Here is a 16,094-nt window from a genome sequence, read left to right as displayed (position 1 = left end):
TTTGCCTTTTAACTGTCGATCCCCATAGTTGTTAATCCACGATGTGACGTCGGGGTCTGCTCTATGAGCTTCCCGTGCCTGTGGTCGGCCACTCCGCATGGCACCACCTGCAGGAAGGGTGGCCAGCAGCACTCTCCATGCCTGGCTCTGCAACAGCAGCATGGAGTAGGTAGGGGCTTTGCTGGCAGACTGAATGCGGGCTGTGTTTGCACGCAGAGATGCTGCTGCGTGATGCGTCAGACACCTGAAACGTGGAGGGATAAGTTGTCTTTCTCTAGCCAAAAGTTACACGCACTAATCTGCAAGTTAGCTGTTTCAAGTGTAAATGGCAAAATGGCATCAAGTATACCAAGGTTTTGCCTCTTGTTCTTTTGTTGGTTTTGTGGATTTTCTTTCTTTTTTCTTTCTTTTTTTTTTTTTTTTTTTCCCTGGCTAAATCTTGTGCAGCTGGAGCATGAGGTGCAGTAAATGTCAAATGTCAGGCTGAAACAGAGTATGCTTGCTGCAGATGGATTGCCCTGGCTCCTGGAGCCTCCTTAGGAGAAGGGGGGAAGCTGCACTTGGCAGCACGGTCAGGGAGAGCAGGCACTGCAACTTCTGTCCTCTCTGGGCTGCTGCTTCTCTCTGTCTGCACTGCCCATCTCTTGTGGGAGGGAAACGGTGGAGGATAACAGGCTCCACACAAGAAAAATGGATGGGACAAGACGGATGTGCTGTGTGAAGTCTGTACGCCCTTGCCCTTGCCTGGGGTGTGCTGTGCCCTTAATATTATGGGAGACCTAAGCTCACCTGCTAGTAATTTCTAATTTACTATCCTAATTCATCGATTTGTTATCACTAATTGTACTTCATTTACTTCTGTGTAGTTTCCAGTACCTAAAGGGTTGAAAGGTTGCTGTAATTGGCACCCGCAGCTGCTCTTTCTTTTGACAGGGGATAATTTTGCAGCCAATGCTTTGTGTGACAGCTGCCTAATTGGGCATTCTCCCCTTGTAGCAAGCCTGCCTCCTCCAGCCTCCCTGCTGACAAATGGTGGTGGATTATAGATGAGGACACGCTGACCCGTTCGACCTTGCTGAGACAGCGGGGAGGGGCCTCCTGCTACTTGAGGGAAGCTTTGGGTCATTTAAAGGACAAGGTCATGAGCCAGGTGGGGAAATGACATGATATCACATGACAATAGCCTGATGACATGGTCAGTATGTCAAGGACAAACTCATCAGTATCGATTATGCTGCTTTTTCGTAGCGTATCTGTGAAGCCATTGATATTTCAAAACTATTTTGCTAATTTATTCTAGGTAAAGTGCCAAACGTTATTTTCAGGGTTATTTTTAGGAGTATTTGTACAGTATTTTCTTCTAAGTACTGATCACATACAAAAGCAGTGTTAATAAAACCCTGTCAATAATGACTTAGAGGGTTCAATTTGATGGTTTTAATAAAATGTGCATCTGCAGGGACTGTAAGAAAAATACCAAGAAGGAAGAAAATCTCTGCTTTTAAAATTCAGCCTTTCACTTTCAGTTCCTACTTGGAAGGCATATGTAATGATCTTTGTGATAACATGTGTGTTCACTTGTATGTGGCTGACTGGAACGTGGGGAAAGCCTTTAAATAAAAAGAACCAAAGAGAAAAGCGAAATAGAAATTGGGTGTTTAAAGCACAACTCTTCCACTGGCTCAGGAGTGCTACAGTGAAGATAATGCTTAGCCTATTTTAAGCACTAATACAGTATCCAGCTATGCCAGCCAATAAAAACCTGCTAAGTGGGTTTTAGAAAATATGTTGTGAATACAAGTGACAATATTTTGAGAGCATCTTTGCGTTGTGTTTCGATGCTAATAAACTTGAAGGTAAATGAACAGCTTGTTTGACATTTGCATGTTAGACAATAATAACATGCTTTCTTCAGGAGTAATTAGACTGCTGGGTTGGTTATGTGAAGAGGTGAAGATAAATGCAGTCGAGAAGAAAACTCCCTTGAAGTTGTTGAACTTTAATGGTATAGTTCTGTTTTAGCCCCTGCCCAGCAGTCTGTATTGCACACATGCCTGTGCAGCACACATGCACACACACATGCACCAGCACATAGGCACGTACGGATACACGCAGCAGGAGCAGAGTTTCTGAAACAGACTGCTAAGTATAGAGGAAGTGTTCACTTCAGCACACGGTTTTGCCTTTCTGTGAAATCTGATTTGGTGCTGGATGCTGTTGTGTCTGAATCTCGTCAGTTCACCAGGATGTGATTTTACTCCCCTGAGGTAAAAAGCCGTCAGTGGTAAAGTGTGATAAATTAGTTCACACAAATAGATGCGCGTGCGTGTGTGCGTGTTTAATTCTGACCTTGCTGTGCATGTGTTTAGCTGCTCTCAGTGCCCCAGTCAAGCTTGGTGGAGGTTTAATCCCGTGCCCTTGTACACGTATACTTGATTAGTAGTTGTGGTTATCTCAGCAGAAGACATTCCGCCCTCCTCCTTGTATTGGTCGGGACCCGGGCATTGGGGAGTCAAGTCGAAGGAGAAAGAAAAGGGATTTTTGCATTAGTATTCTATGAAAGCCTTACTGTCTGCAGAACAAATTGATTGCTACAGCGTACCTGTGCTTGGCACCACTGCTGTGAAAGAAAGGTATGGTTGTAATCTGTTTTATTGTATTACATATTGTGACACTCCAGGAATGCTTAACATTCGGCTCTTCTGTGGCACGTGCTAGAAGTCTAAGTAAAGAAAAATATGTGCATGAATGAAAAGTATGTGAGCCTGTCATATCTGCAGCTTTGTTTACTACTAAGAACTCAGTAGCCCCTGCTAACGAGGCAAATTTATTGTATATGCCAATGGCAACATAAGAAGATTGGCAATGGAGTTCTCTGTTTTATTTTCAGTTATAGCTGTGTCAGTAGTCGCTACATGACTATACAGATAAAATTCCTGATAATGCTTTAAGGTGTGTGTGGGGGGGGAAGGGGTTGGTTTAACTTATATTTCTCACTTATCATCTTAATAAATTTGAACATTGATGTGTTTGCCTCTTTAAATGAAAATACCTTTTTTTTTTCTCCCCACTAGATTTTTTTATCAGCTGCACTGGTCCTGCATCTGGGGGCTGGGAGGGAGGAAGGTGGTATGTGAGGGAATGTACAAAGGCAGGAAAATCTTAGATGTGCTGGTGCGATAAGCAGAACTGGAACATAGCTGAGAAAAGTATTAGAGTATTTGAGCCTTCAGTTCTCCCACCACACACCCCAACCATGTAAATATGCACCCATTTTTTTAGCAAGAAAGCCAGTGCTGTTCATTTTCTCAACTCCATTGCAGACTTCACACAATTGATTCCCTGGTTTTATAGACGCTTAGCTGATCTGAGTTGTGTTTGCAAAGTATGAAGTGCTCCGTTAATAAGATTCAGGCTGTTTCATAGAGGGCTGTGATTAGAGCTTCATTCTTGGCATCACTAAGTTGTGTTTGTGATTATTTGGATGTTTGTTTGTGGTCATTCCAAAACATCTGAAGTATTTGCTCTGGTTATGTAGATGTTTCCAACTAATCAAGTTCAGGACAGGTGGCAGACTTGTCCTGGACATTCAAATCTGGATGCGGAACTAACCTAATAACTTGATGAGAAAATGAAAATCTATCTTTCCCAGTGTGTTGTCACTATCTGTAAACCACAGAGGTATCTGTGACATTCTCTCTCTGTTCATTGTCCCAGCAGGTGACAAGTAAATGGGTTCCTTTAAGGAAATGGAAGGCTTGGAAAATGCTGTATGCTGAAGAGCAGTCATGCACTATAATAGTTACTTCCGTTTTATGGCCTTGCAGGCTTAAGATTAACACTTTATAGATGCATGGTATATTTATGAGTTAGTTGCTTGAGCTTACATTTTACACCTCGCAGGGACTGTGAATACAGCCTTATGTATGTAAGTCATTTATCATCTAGATCCTTTGACAGCTAAGGAAATTTCTGAGAATCCCAGATGCTATGCTGTGATTGTTTGTACTCAAATGACTAATTTAATTAAAACTAATTAGTCAAAACTTATTTATTCACAGCAAATATTTTGTGAGTGAGCTGTATTTCCCCCAGAGTTCTTTTGGAAAGCCATGTAAGTGCCTGTTGTTAACACATGGTGATAGAAATAACTACAAAACTTTCACAGCAGATTGTAAAATAAAGGGAATGGGTCATTTTAAACAAAATTTTGAAAGTTAATAACAGCGCTACTGCAGAAACAGCTAAATTGCACCTGAAATTCCACATTCGCTTCTTGCAGACTAACCAGTTAGTGGAAAGTTCTGAAGGAAGTGTTAAATATGGAGCGGTACTGTGTTCCGATGCAATTAACTTTGGTTCGTAAATAATTCAACCTGTGACTTTAAACTAAGGATTGGAGGAAAACAAAATGACGTGATGAAATCCAAGTCCTTGAAAACATTTTTACCAGCCTGTGACTGTTTTGAGACTTCCTATAAATGCTTTTTATTTATTTATTTATTTTTAGTAGATCCAGTTGTGGGTGTTGTGGTTGTATCTCCTCCCCTTCCCTGTAATTTCCCCCCCCATCATTCGTCTATCAGTGGTGATGTGAGGTAGATTCTTTAGTTTGCAGATAAAAGAGGGAAGAGTGTGTTTTTGATATCTCAGTTGTCCTAGTGTTGTGGACTATGTCAGCATGGGTAGCATGTGATTTGTCTGAGTTTATTTTCTTAAAGGGGAAGTAGAAAGCTGTTTGCAGAACGAGAACTTACACTGCCAGCTTTACTGAATCAACATGCTTGAAAACAGTAAAATCTGCATGATGATTTAGGAATACAATGTGCCCTGGAGTGGTCTGCTCTATTAGAATACCACTCTTACGATGGAGGCAGGCAGTTGATTCCACCATTGATTGACTATATAGCACAGTCTTTCCTCTGGAGTTATTTAAACAAGTTTTAAGCAGGAGTTGATGCTTGTGCGTGTTGTTGGGTGGGGCAGATTTTAGTAGATGATTTGGGTTTAGGTGCTTTTTGAACAGTAGCTGTGTCCTCCCTAAGCCTATGAAGTGCCAGTTGCCCACATCCACCCCCTGTCCTTCTGTTAGCATGCTTTTGCATTGGTAAAGAAGAGGAATTTGAGATGTTGCATAACTTTTCTAAGTAAATAGATCATGTGTGTGCAGATATCAAAGACAGTCTTAGTCAGTGCTGTAGCTACCAGATTCCTCTTCATGCTGAAGGCAGTTGTGTAATTAACAGCCTTGTGTACTGAACTGAGACCGCTGCTAAGCCTCTTGAGGGAATCATTTTGTCCCTAAAAATTAAGTGTTGCTGACTTCCCATTAAAGTGATGGGGGAGGATTTTTATAAGTCTTAATAAGATGAATCTGAGCATTATTTTTCTTGACTTCTGTACAAAGCATCTGCAGTAGTGGATGTGGTTTGAGTGATTGATTGAAATGGAACCATTAATAAAAGGGTTGCTTCCAGGGCCAACTGTGCTAAGGTAGGAAAGTGAAAAGCTGTGCTTACAAACACTTTTCTATGTTTTTAAGATGTTCTCTTAATGTAATTGTTGAAAGCGTTGAGACTTGTCCCTGTTACTAGCATGAATACCCTATTGGGGTAACAGTAAATGGTTTAGATTAGATGAGGTGATGAATATTCTTTGCTCCATCTCTTCTTGTGGAAAACTTTGAGCTTGTTAAAGTTCCAAACACTTAACATAATTTTAATTTTATTTTTTTACCCCCTTTGTTTGAATCTTTGCTTCTGCAGCATCAACCTTATTAATTAATAATTAACTAATTAACTGCTTATGAGTAGATACAGGATTTGGAATACTGCTACTCTTCCCAACCTTTGTGTGTTCTGCAAAGCCAGCAGCAGTCATTCAAGGTATTTTCTCTCACTCTCATGCAAAGGGATGCTACAATGGATATCTGAAAATTCTACAAGTGAATTTCCATGGTAACCATGTTTGGGTTTTTTAAGTGATATTAGTCAACTTAGAAACTTCTTGTATGAGTAGAACTTTAAGATCAATTTTAAATGCATGTTCTTTGAAGCCAGTCTTGTTATCTCCAGAGATGGAATTTGAGATTATAAGAACTAGGGGGAGAAATATTAATCTTAGTTATTAAGAGGTGAATATTCTTCCTATCCTTTTGACTCTGTTTAAATGTAAGGCAAACTCATTTTGCCAGGCTGAAGTTCTCGTCACTTGTGCAGTGTCCACAGGAACCTCAATCAAGTTTGGTGTGATTCAGTGTTCCAGAACCTGGGCAGCACTGAGAAGTTCTGTAGCTCTTAAAAAAGACACCTGTGTGAGTTTACTTGCTCTGTCAGCTTCACTCACCTCTCCTTTGCAGCTCTATGGCATGGACTGCCAGAGTTGTGTTTGTTTACTTGTACATGTAAATGAATGCACAACCTGTTTCTAATCCATCAGAGAAATCCAGTGCTGAATGCACTGTTAGGCCCACAAAAAGCAGACTTTGGCAGCTTTCTAACACAGAGAAATAAAAATGGATCTGTTGGGGAAGGAAGTGCTTAAGGAGTTGTATACACATTTATATGTACTTCAGTTTGAAAGGGCCTTGCTTCTGGATAAAAAAGACTTACTGCTCTTGGGTTATCAGCTGCTGCTGCAGCCCTTCTAGCTCCAATAAACAATACATTGGCCACAGTAGACAGATCTCTGAAAAAGAGGAGAAAACTTGTGGAATGTACATTGATATTCGTTAGGTGTTCTGTTTTGGTCAAAAATAGGTGTGTTTTCTTGCACTCTAATAGTACCCACAAGCTTCCAACATGGTTTAGAGGCATAGAGTGCACTTGATGAGAGATTCTGGTGCGCCGTGGAGGAGTGAAATTACTATAGTCAGTGTGCAGCAGCAGCCTAGTATCAGATGTTTAGATGTCAGATGATTGAAATAGGTCTTTGGCAACTGAGATGCTTCTTACTTGTTGTTAGTTTGCTTTTTGTTTGTGAGTGGGCTTTTTCCTATCTTACATGTAGGTAATATAGAATTGAATTTTTTAGTTCACTTTAGTCATGAATAGTTTGGGATTATTTACAGCATGAGCCTGGAAAAAAAAATAGGTAGATCATGAGAATTCGTTTTATAGTTGGGAATGGTGCCTAATGTCTGCAGCTTGATGGTGGAGTATAGTAAAGCTCTTTGTTTTTTAAACGGAGCTCCTAAATTGCAGTTATATTAAAGGAAAAACTACTGCTGAGGATGCTCAGCTTCAGGCACTTTCTTCTCAGCTTTTATTTATTTATTTTACCAGTACTGTCATTTTGAGAAAGAGAAAATCATTTCGTGGAAGGGTAGTTCAGATGCACATTTTCCATAATTTGCAAGTATGGACTCTTGCAGAATTACAGCTGACACGACAATCAGGGAAAACATCTCCTATTAACAGTTCTGTGTTTCTAAGAACACTTCTAGTGCTCTCCAAGGATTATGAAGTCACTATGTCAAGGGGTTCTTAGAGCATCCAGTTAGCTATGTTGGAGTGCAAGGCAATTTGTAATTAAAAATGACTGAGCTTTACTGTGCAAAAATTAAACTCGTGATCAAATTTGCCAGTCAAACAAAGAAAAATGTTTAATGAGAAGTTTTAGTGGCACTACCTGGAAAAGGCAAGATCTTACTTGAATATCTTTACCAAGTAGTTGAAAGTTTGTGCAAAACTGCTGTAAACACTGCTATCTTTCTCATGATTGATCTGTAAGGAATATGGATGGAACTTGCCCTTGAAAAATATTTATTTGCTTTATGGTAATCAAAGGCAGATAAACTGATTAATTGGAAGGAAAAAAAAAGAAATGTATGTTACATTAAGATATATTAGCAAAAGGCTTATGTTGTTCATGCTCCTTTAAACTGTGTTTAATCACACAGTTGACAGAAACAATTTGCTTTCAATGTTCATTTTGCTTCTTATATGTAAAAGCAAATTAGAAGAACAGAGTTTGGTTTATTTAAAATGTTCATTTTGGAATACTTTAGGGGTTACAGTCTGAATATATTTTGGGGGTTGTAGTCTGAATTCACGAATATGTAAGATGTTTTACAATAGTAATTATGGCATACTCTGTATCCCAGCAAATGTCAAGCACAGATGAACCTGCTCCCATAAACCTGGCGGAATATAAAGAATGCAAAGTAGAATTAGCATCCCAGTAGGTTATTTTTGGTAAGCCAAACTGTTCACCTTTAGAAAAGTGCTACAACTGAAATCTTGGGTTATATGATTTAAAGATAAGAACAAAGGAGCTTTGGAAGAAAGAAAGGCTAAGTTTTGTTTGCAGTGAAGCAGAAATCAGACCCAGTAAACCCAATCTCCCTAATTTGATGACTGGGAGGAGAAAGTATGCTTTAAAAAAAGAAATAAATAAATACAGAGCACGTGCAGAAATAAGCCCGCTGTTTGGGTTCACAAGGCTATCTCATTAAGGCAGCTGAGACAGAAAGCTTTCTTTGTTTCATTGAACTAGGTCTTGAGTTTATATTTAACTATTCCTTGGGACAGGTACTTTCTCTGCTTTAAAGTTCCTCTTCAGAAATTTCCGTATTCGTGTTGGCTTTGGCACCAGTCTTTGTTGTGATTAAATAAATAACCAAGTGTTGTCATCCCGATAATCAGTTTTTGCTAGGAGCAGTGCTTCCTTCCCCTGTGCTGGTCTTTCTGGTCAGTCTTCCGTGTGTGCTCACAGGAATGAATACAGCTTGCAACAGGGTAGAGATATCTTTGTTGTACCAGCCAATGAAGGGAAAGAGCTCTTTTTAACATTTTACGAGCAGCAACACAAGAGAAGTGTGTAAAATACACTTTTGCAGTGTATTTTAGCCCTTCCTTACCCCTTTTTCCATATTGTGTATGGTTTTCAATGTTTGGGTTTTTCTTTTTCTTCCAAGGGGAATAGAAAATGTATTTATTCTGGAGACCAGTTCTGTGGCTTCTTCTAATTATTGGCCAGTAGAACTCACATTTTTGATGTGCTTAGCATCTCACAGGTACAGATACATAGATCTTTAAACTTTGTATAAATTATGATGAGGGAAAGAGAACAAATAGAGATGGCCGTGGATTTCTGACGAAAGGCAAGCGGCATGCGTAACCTCTGTTTTGACACATGGTTTGTTGGAGCTACTTCAGTGGAATTTGGTTAATTTTTATTATAATGACTTGTGAAGTGCAAGCCTCGAGAGTGCAGCTGTTTTGGTTTATTGTCATCTGCGGAGCAGTGCAAAAACATAACGGATTTCCTGTGCGAGGGGTGCCTGTGTATTTTGTTAAACAGCTTGTGCAAATATGAGCATGGAAGAAGGACACAGTAAGTGGTTAGGCTGTGTGAGCAGAAATGAAGGGGTTACTAATGCTTGTAGAATTCAAGTGAGACATTTTAGACCACATCTAGTGTAAGAGAAGAACAATTGAACTTGAAGTGAAGGCCTACATGGGCAGGGTCTTGAAGGAAATGATTACAGTAACGACTCTTCTCTGTGTAGTGCAGAATGGTGGTTTGTTGTTTTTATGTAGATGGATGGGGGGTTGAAGACTAAATGCAGGTAACTGTTAAGGAGAAAGGAGAGGATGAGTAACATCTTAGAAAAACAGTGTGCAATGTCAGCCTTGTCATCAGTAAGTGGACAACAGTAATATCAGAATATTTATAGTACCTGATTACTTCTTTTTTTTCTAGGATGGGGTAAGAAAACCCATCACCTCTGTTTTGGCGTGTTACCCCTTACCAGCTTGTTTGACTCTTATACAGTGTTCAAGCTCTGATATTATCAGAAACTAACCCCACAAGTATAACCAATTTTAGAGGAGAACTAAGTCTAGTCTCTTAAAACATCTTTACTTCTAATGGAAGACTTGTTTCTATGAGCTAATAGGAAAGTCATCCATTAACTCCGTTAAAATTGCTCTCCATTTGCCGTTTCTACATTCTGATTTAATGTATTTATTTTTGGCAGGGTGGAGTGAAAAGCAGATTCATAGAGCTCCAGCACTGATGCTTTCAAGGTATGAGTTTCTGACTGTGAACTTGAAAACAAACTTAATACACTGCATTTTTATTTTATTTATTTATTTATTTGTTCTGCTTCACATCTAAATCATGCTAGCTTTGGTCCTTATCCTTCCTAAGAATTCTGAGTCAGGTTATGGTTTATTTCACGTGCCTGGAAAATTTTTGGTCTGAGATTGTTAGGTTGGCATCTGCTGAAAGCATCCCAACAAGCTGAAGACATGATCAACTGACTACTGGAACTTCTGACCTTCTCTTGATAAATGATTTTAAATTGTATTTGGTTGTTTTAGAAGAGTAGGGGCATTTCCCCTCCCTAGACTATTCCTTACTACTTTTCTTTTGTTGCCCTTTTTGACTTGTACCTCTGCTGATCCAGTGTCATTCACTTCTGTTAATTTGGTATTTGTGAGTCATCTATCAGTTCAGTTAGGTTGTGCAGGTATGTGTGAGCTTGAACTTGTGTTGAAAGATACCACATTGATGTTGTCTTTATTAAGTTGTTTGGTATCGTTCACTGGCCAAGTTTAGCAGTGGAGGAAGAATGAAAACCTTTAGCTTTATGGCTTTATTCTTTTAACCACTCTAAAAACAAAACAACATACAATATTTAGTAAGAATGTGTGCAGCCAGTGGAACTTATCTTTTATCTTCTGGTCACTGACAGTGCCTTACTGTATGCTGATTCAGAAAACACTGGAGTTGCTTATTGATGGTATATTGAGCTGGGAAATGATTCTGTCAAGGAAAGATGGCTTTATATAATACAAAGGACATGGGTTGTGACCCATCAGCTGTGCTCAGATCTCTACCAGGGCAGACTAAGTTGAAAATAATATCTAGCCTGATTAGCTAAATTGACAGAGTGGTGGTTTTGTATGCTGTTAAATAATGACTTTATACTATACAGTACATAGGAGACTTCAACTTACATGAACTGTCCTTATTTACTGTGTTTCTGACATAGAGTTGCTATTTCTTTTTTTATGACGGTTTCCTTCTCTCTGTACTTTACCAGTAGGCATTAAGTAAAACAGCCTAAAACTGCAGTTCCAATTCTGGGTTTTTCCTGTATTGTTCCTCACTCCCTCTGCAATGCTAGAAAGGTTTACAGAAAAGAATTAACCATCTTCCCCATATTGCCTTTGTTACTGCTAGCTTAATTTGTTAGGCTTCCAGCATGTGGCAAAACAGATCACCTGCTATGGCAGTTGTGTGTTGAGGAACTGGCAAGCTGGAATAATCATTCTGATCTAGTTTAGAATAGGAAATCTTGTTCTGTGCCCTGAATAATAACTGATTATATTACAGATTGCATTCAAATCTTGAACGTGACAATGCTTTCATTAAGTTGTAGAGCTCCAACTTGACTAGTCAGGGCTCTAATACTGGTGATCTATCACTGTTTTTCAGTATGAAGTATGTCCATTTATCATGTGCCTAATTCTGCAATATTAAGATGTTGCATAGAATTTGATGCCTGTGGTGCAGGGATCTGTATGTGTGCATAACTTTTCCTGTCATTTTGTTGTCCTATTAAAATCTGTGGTTCTAATTTGTCAGTAAAATTAAGTTTATGAAAAGAAAAAAGAGTTGAGTTATTGTTTCACCATTTGTCTAAATGTTATTTCGACTTAAGGAAAAAGTCTAGATTTGAAATTTCACATAAACATGAAAACAGACCTTTTTTGTTTTTAAACTGACATAAAAATAGTGCCTTTATGGATTTAGACACAGCAGCCAGCCAGTGCTTCAAGATGATCAGCTGCTGTGGATTACTTTACTGAGCTGATAAGAAAGAAGCACTCTCTTCATTGTGCCAGCTGACATTTTGGTTTTGTTGTTCTACTGGCTAACTGTTCATTCATTGCAGTTAGTCATTACCCTCTTTTAAAAGACAGCACACACCAAATAGCTTGCATTTACATCTTTAGGCTCTCTTTGCTGAGAGCATTGCCTCTGCCCATTAGAGTCTTCTGAAGGGAAATAGAATAGAATTTTATTTATTTTATTTCAGACATGAAATGTCTATATTGTCACAGCAAAAAAAAAAAAAAAAAAAAGAAGACTAAATCATCCACTGCCCATTGATAGTAGTTTACTTACATCCCTTTGACTTGAAAAGCATACAGTTTGATCCCAAATTCAGAAGTAGCTGAAGCCCCCTGCTCCTGTGGGGACTGTGGGGGGTGAACCTGTATTTAGCAGGAGGAGATTAAAAAAAAAAAAGAGCTGCTGACCTGTTTTAGTTCAGATTAATCTTCGTAAAAAAATCAAGTGGAAAGTTGGTAATATAAGAAAAGGCCGGCTGTGATATTGCAATTGACTTATTTACAAGCTCAATTGAAGTGGAAATAATTTTTGTGCATCAGACTTCTTTGGTGTGCGTTAGACTTCAAATAGGCTTGATTTAAAGTGTTGTTTAACTATACCACGTACAAACAGGTACATTTCTATGAAAGATTTTGGATGTAAGATTGTACATTTTCGTGTGTGTTTAGTTCGCAGAGGAAGTGTCATTAACTTGCAGGTGGTGGGTGAGCCTCTGAAGTTCTTAATCTTTAATCATAATCGTTGCTTGACATTTGTGCATATGTGTATTTTTCTTTCCTCACATTTGAGTACAGTGGCTTTCTTAGCATTTTTAGTGGTGGAAAGGTAAAATTTGCATTTTAATATACCTTCTTCCATGTTGCTCAAAGGGGTTAAAAAAGGGTTAGCAGAATGTTATTGCTTAAGGTCTAAAATTTAACTCAGTTTGATCTTAAACAGAGACTGTTTTAGGGTATCATGGGTCAGTATCAGTGTTAAAACCCCTAAACTGTTGTGCTGAGAAGCTTGCATACCAGGCTTCAGGAGTGGTTTCTGGCTGTGGTAACTCAGGTGATACTGTGGCACGAAAGAGTGGCAATGTAATCTGTGTAAAGAATGTTATTGAAAAGGAGCCTTCTTAAGCTGACATTGTTTTCCTGTCCTATTCCTTTAAGCCCCTTCATTAGTGACTGAGCCAACCCAATCGAATGGCTAATGTCATATTTGTACAGAAAGTAGATGGAGAAATCATTAAATGTGTTAAAACAGAAACATGGTGAAGATGGATGTGTGATGACAATGTTTTACTGCCATGTCTGAGATTCCCATGTAGAAGTTAAGCAGTTTATCCCTAAATGAGTTCCAATAAAAGCTTTATACCAACATGAACAAACCTATTCATAGGCATAGCGCTATCTAAATGTAAACTGCTCCCAGTCATATCTAGATTAACATCAGAGCGGTGCTGGATAAGCCATACTGTTCTTCAGGTTACTAGTTAATAGAAGGAACTCCTCATCTTTGTGATGGTGATGCAGGTTTGAATGTTGTCTGACTTTGTGTTGCTCAGCATGCGTTTTCTTTCTCCTGTTTGTGTCAGAAGGTGTCTGTTGCGCATGACCAGCAAGATAAATATTTTTCAGCACATGCTTCAATCTTGGAGAATGTATTAGTGGGTGAGTGGATGGAGAGGTCATTATATGACTTCTTCCATTTCTATCTGTTCTCACTCAGCTTCTGAGTTTTAATGTTTCTTTTAACTGTTGCTATAGTGTTTAACCTGTTCATTTGCACAGTATTCAGTATTACCTTCCTAACTTCTTTTGTTAATGTAAACAAGCAGAGGTCAGCTGTCCTTAAAGGTAGGGAGTGCTTAAACCTAGGATGCACCAATGTAAAGAAAGCGTAGTGGTATTTCTGGTAAGTATATTAAGAGGGGGGAAAAAACAGCAAACAAGCAGCACCAGGAGCTTTGATCAAATGCCAGCTCTTACATCAGTCCTCTTTGTAATCTTTCTTGCTGATCTGTGACCTTGACCTTGTGCTTGTGTTTCTATGTCAAATCTATTTTAGGGATGGACAAACTAAGTTCAGTTTAGTAGGATTTATACTGCAGCTTCATAGGGTGCCTCGGCATAATACAAAAATACTTTAATTGTTCTATTTGTGTGTATAAATTATGCATACATGTAGATGGGTAATATGCGACTTTGAAATTCTGCTTCGTAAGGGCATCTTCATCTGACCAGTAAAGTTGTCTTTGTTCAAGAAATGGTCTGTCTAGGTTTCTTCTTAGGGAGCCTCAACAGGTGGTAGTGCTTCTGTTGTTTGCTTTTTACTAAAGCGTGGTTTGACTTGAAAAAGTAAGCTGTGTCCTTTGTCCTACACGCTTTTCCAGTAGTCAGATGTCCCCACATGGAGAATAGTGAAGCAGCCGCTGAGTGGTGGCGTTCTGGGAGGTTCATTTGGTGACACTCAGTCCCTTAGTACCACTTGCCCATTAGGAGCTTTCTGTAGGAACACTTGTGTCAGTGGAAGGAAGGTGATGAGCACGCAGCTGAAAGTCCATGGAGTTATGTGCTTTGGCAGCAGCTTCACTCTTAAATTAGGCAAATTTCTATAGAACCATGTTTTTAAATGCATCTAAATGTGCAGCTTCTGAACCAGTCTGTTTTGTGTGTTACTGGATTTAATCATGGTGGCTGAGATTGACTTTTTCCTACAGAATCATGAGACTTGCTAGCAGCAAGATAATGATTTGCTGGTGCTACAAGTGTTCAACAGGGTTCTTGGGCACAGGCTTAATTTTAGACATATGGTAACATTGAAGTGAAGTTGGTTTTGTAACTGGCGTTGTAGGCATATGACTTAGTGAAGTTGTTGGTTTGACATGCACTTTGAAAGGTGGTCCCAAATTAGCTGATGCTTATATTTAAGATGTTGGGATTTTTTAATAAAAAAAACAAACAAACATTTTTTTTTATTAACTTCTTTTCTGCTAGCTATGTTCTTGTATGTAGAAAAACACATACTTTGTTCAAAATGAATTGCACATCTATGTTGTTTTGTGTAGTTTTAATGTGGGTATGTATACTACTTCACTTTTTTTGTCTGGTAATGATAGTCATTTCTTGTTATTTTGCAATTACTTGGTTTATATAGCACTTATGAAAGACAAACCTAAACATGTTAGTAAAACCTCTTTTCTACAATTTCATAACAGCATGGCATCTTTCTGCTTAACATGTTTGTCATTTTTTTTTCAACATAAAATTTGAGAAATAATTTCAAGATGTTTCCCTTTGTATTGAAGGGTAATTGACCATTTCCCCTTGCCAGCATTACACTGTTCTTACAGTGGCTTTTCAGTAGCTATACGAAGTAATAGTTTTCATTGTTTTTTAGCTAAGACAGTATTTTAGTTGTTACAGTTTGACTTGAGGTTTAGGTCAGTGTAACTCGTGGCCTAGGCTGAGTTGTAGCACAATTCCTAAAGTCTGAGAGTGTTGTTAACTAGTCATCTCTATACATCTGTATGACTTAAAAGGCTTTCAGTATTTTAGTTGGAAATCAATATGAGTATTTTCAGATAAACTCTGGCACAGTTTAAAGATGAGGAATTTCTGTGACATTCTTCACAGAATATTGTTAGCTTTTTCTCCCCAAGTTTCACTTAAACTTGTTCTTATGTTATAAAGTCATTTCTGTTGATGCTATTGCTACTTAGGAGAAAAAAAAAAATAAATCAATTCTGTAATTGTAATTGAACTAGAAAAAAACCTTATAGTTAATGCAGGCTTTTCCTTTTCCACTTAGCTGAAATTATATGAGCCTTTTTTGTGTCCTTAGCCTTTGGAAACATGACCTACAAAAGGCTCATGTCTCATTAAAACAGAAACAATATTGTCTTTTCACTTAAATGAAAAAATATATATTATATGTATATATATGTGATTCCTATATATAAAAAAATACCTATAAATCTCTATATATCTCAAATATATATATTTGAGATTATACATAGGTCATTTTGGAAGTACTGCCTCCTTTTATTACAGTGGAAATTACAACAGATACAAAGAGCACAGTAACACTATTTGAGCAAATTCTCAGCTACAAAACGCTATTTTTCAACATAGTCAAGGCCATCAACCATGCATTTTCACCAGTGATAAGCAGGAGCCTGTATGCCATACATGGGAGGAGGAAATCTGTTCCAGCAGAGTTGACTCACTGTTTCACAACAG

The 16,094-nt window shown here is 38.4% G+C and overlaps 1 protein-coding gene across 11 annotated transcripts in view; it reads left to right on the top strand.

Annotated features, from left to right (window-relative positions):
- NRIP1 (nuclear receptor interacting protein 1) overlaps positions 1–16,094 on the top strand; it is an 89,131-nt gene that overhangs the window by 35,550 nt on the left and 37,487 nt on the right. For 4 of the 11 annotated variants that reach the window (XR_004309340.1, XM_015880379.2, XM_015880398.2 and 1 more), the window contains exon 3: positions 9,983–10,031. The exons of 3 other annotated variants lie outside the window; for them this stretch is intronic. The gene's annotated coding sequence lies outside the window, so the exon portion shown is untranslated. Of the gene's footprint in view, positions 1–996; positions 1,151–1,195; positions 2,634–9,982; positions 10,032–13,450; positions 13,524–16,094 lie in introns of those variants that run through there. 4 more of the 11 variants (XR_004309341.1, XM_015880406.2, XM_032448496.1 and 1 more) reach the window with 3 other exon arrangements.

This window comes from Coturnix japonica, chromosome 1 (genome assembly GCF_001577835.2).
Source record: "Coturnix japonica isolate 7356 chromosome 1, Coturnix japonica 2.1, whole genome shotgun sequence".
Taxonomy (NCBI): Eukaryota; Metazoa; Chordata; class Aves; order Galliformes; family Phasianidae; genus Coturnix; species Coturnix japonica.
The sequence above is the reverse complement of the archived record's forward strand: the minus strand, read 5'-3'. Positions and strand labels throughout refer to the sequence as shown.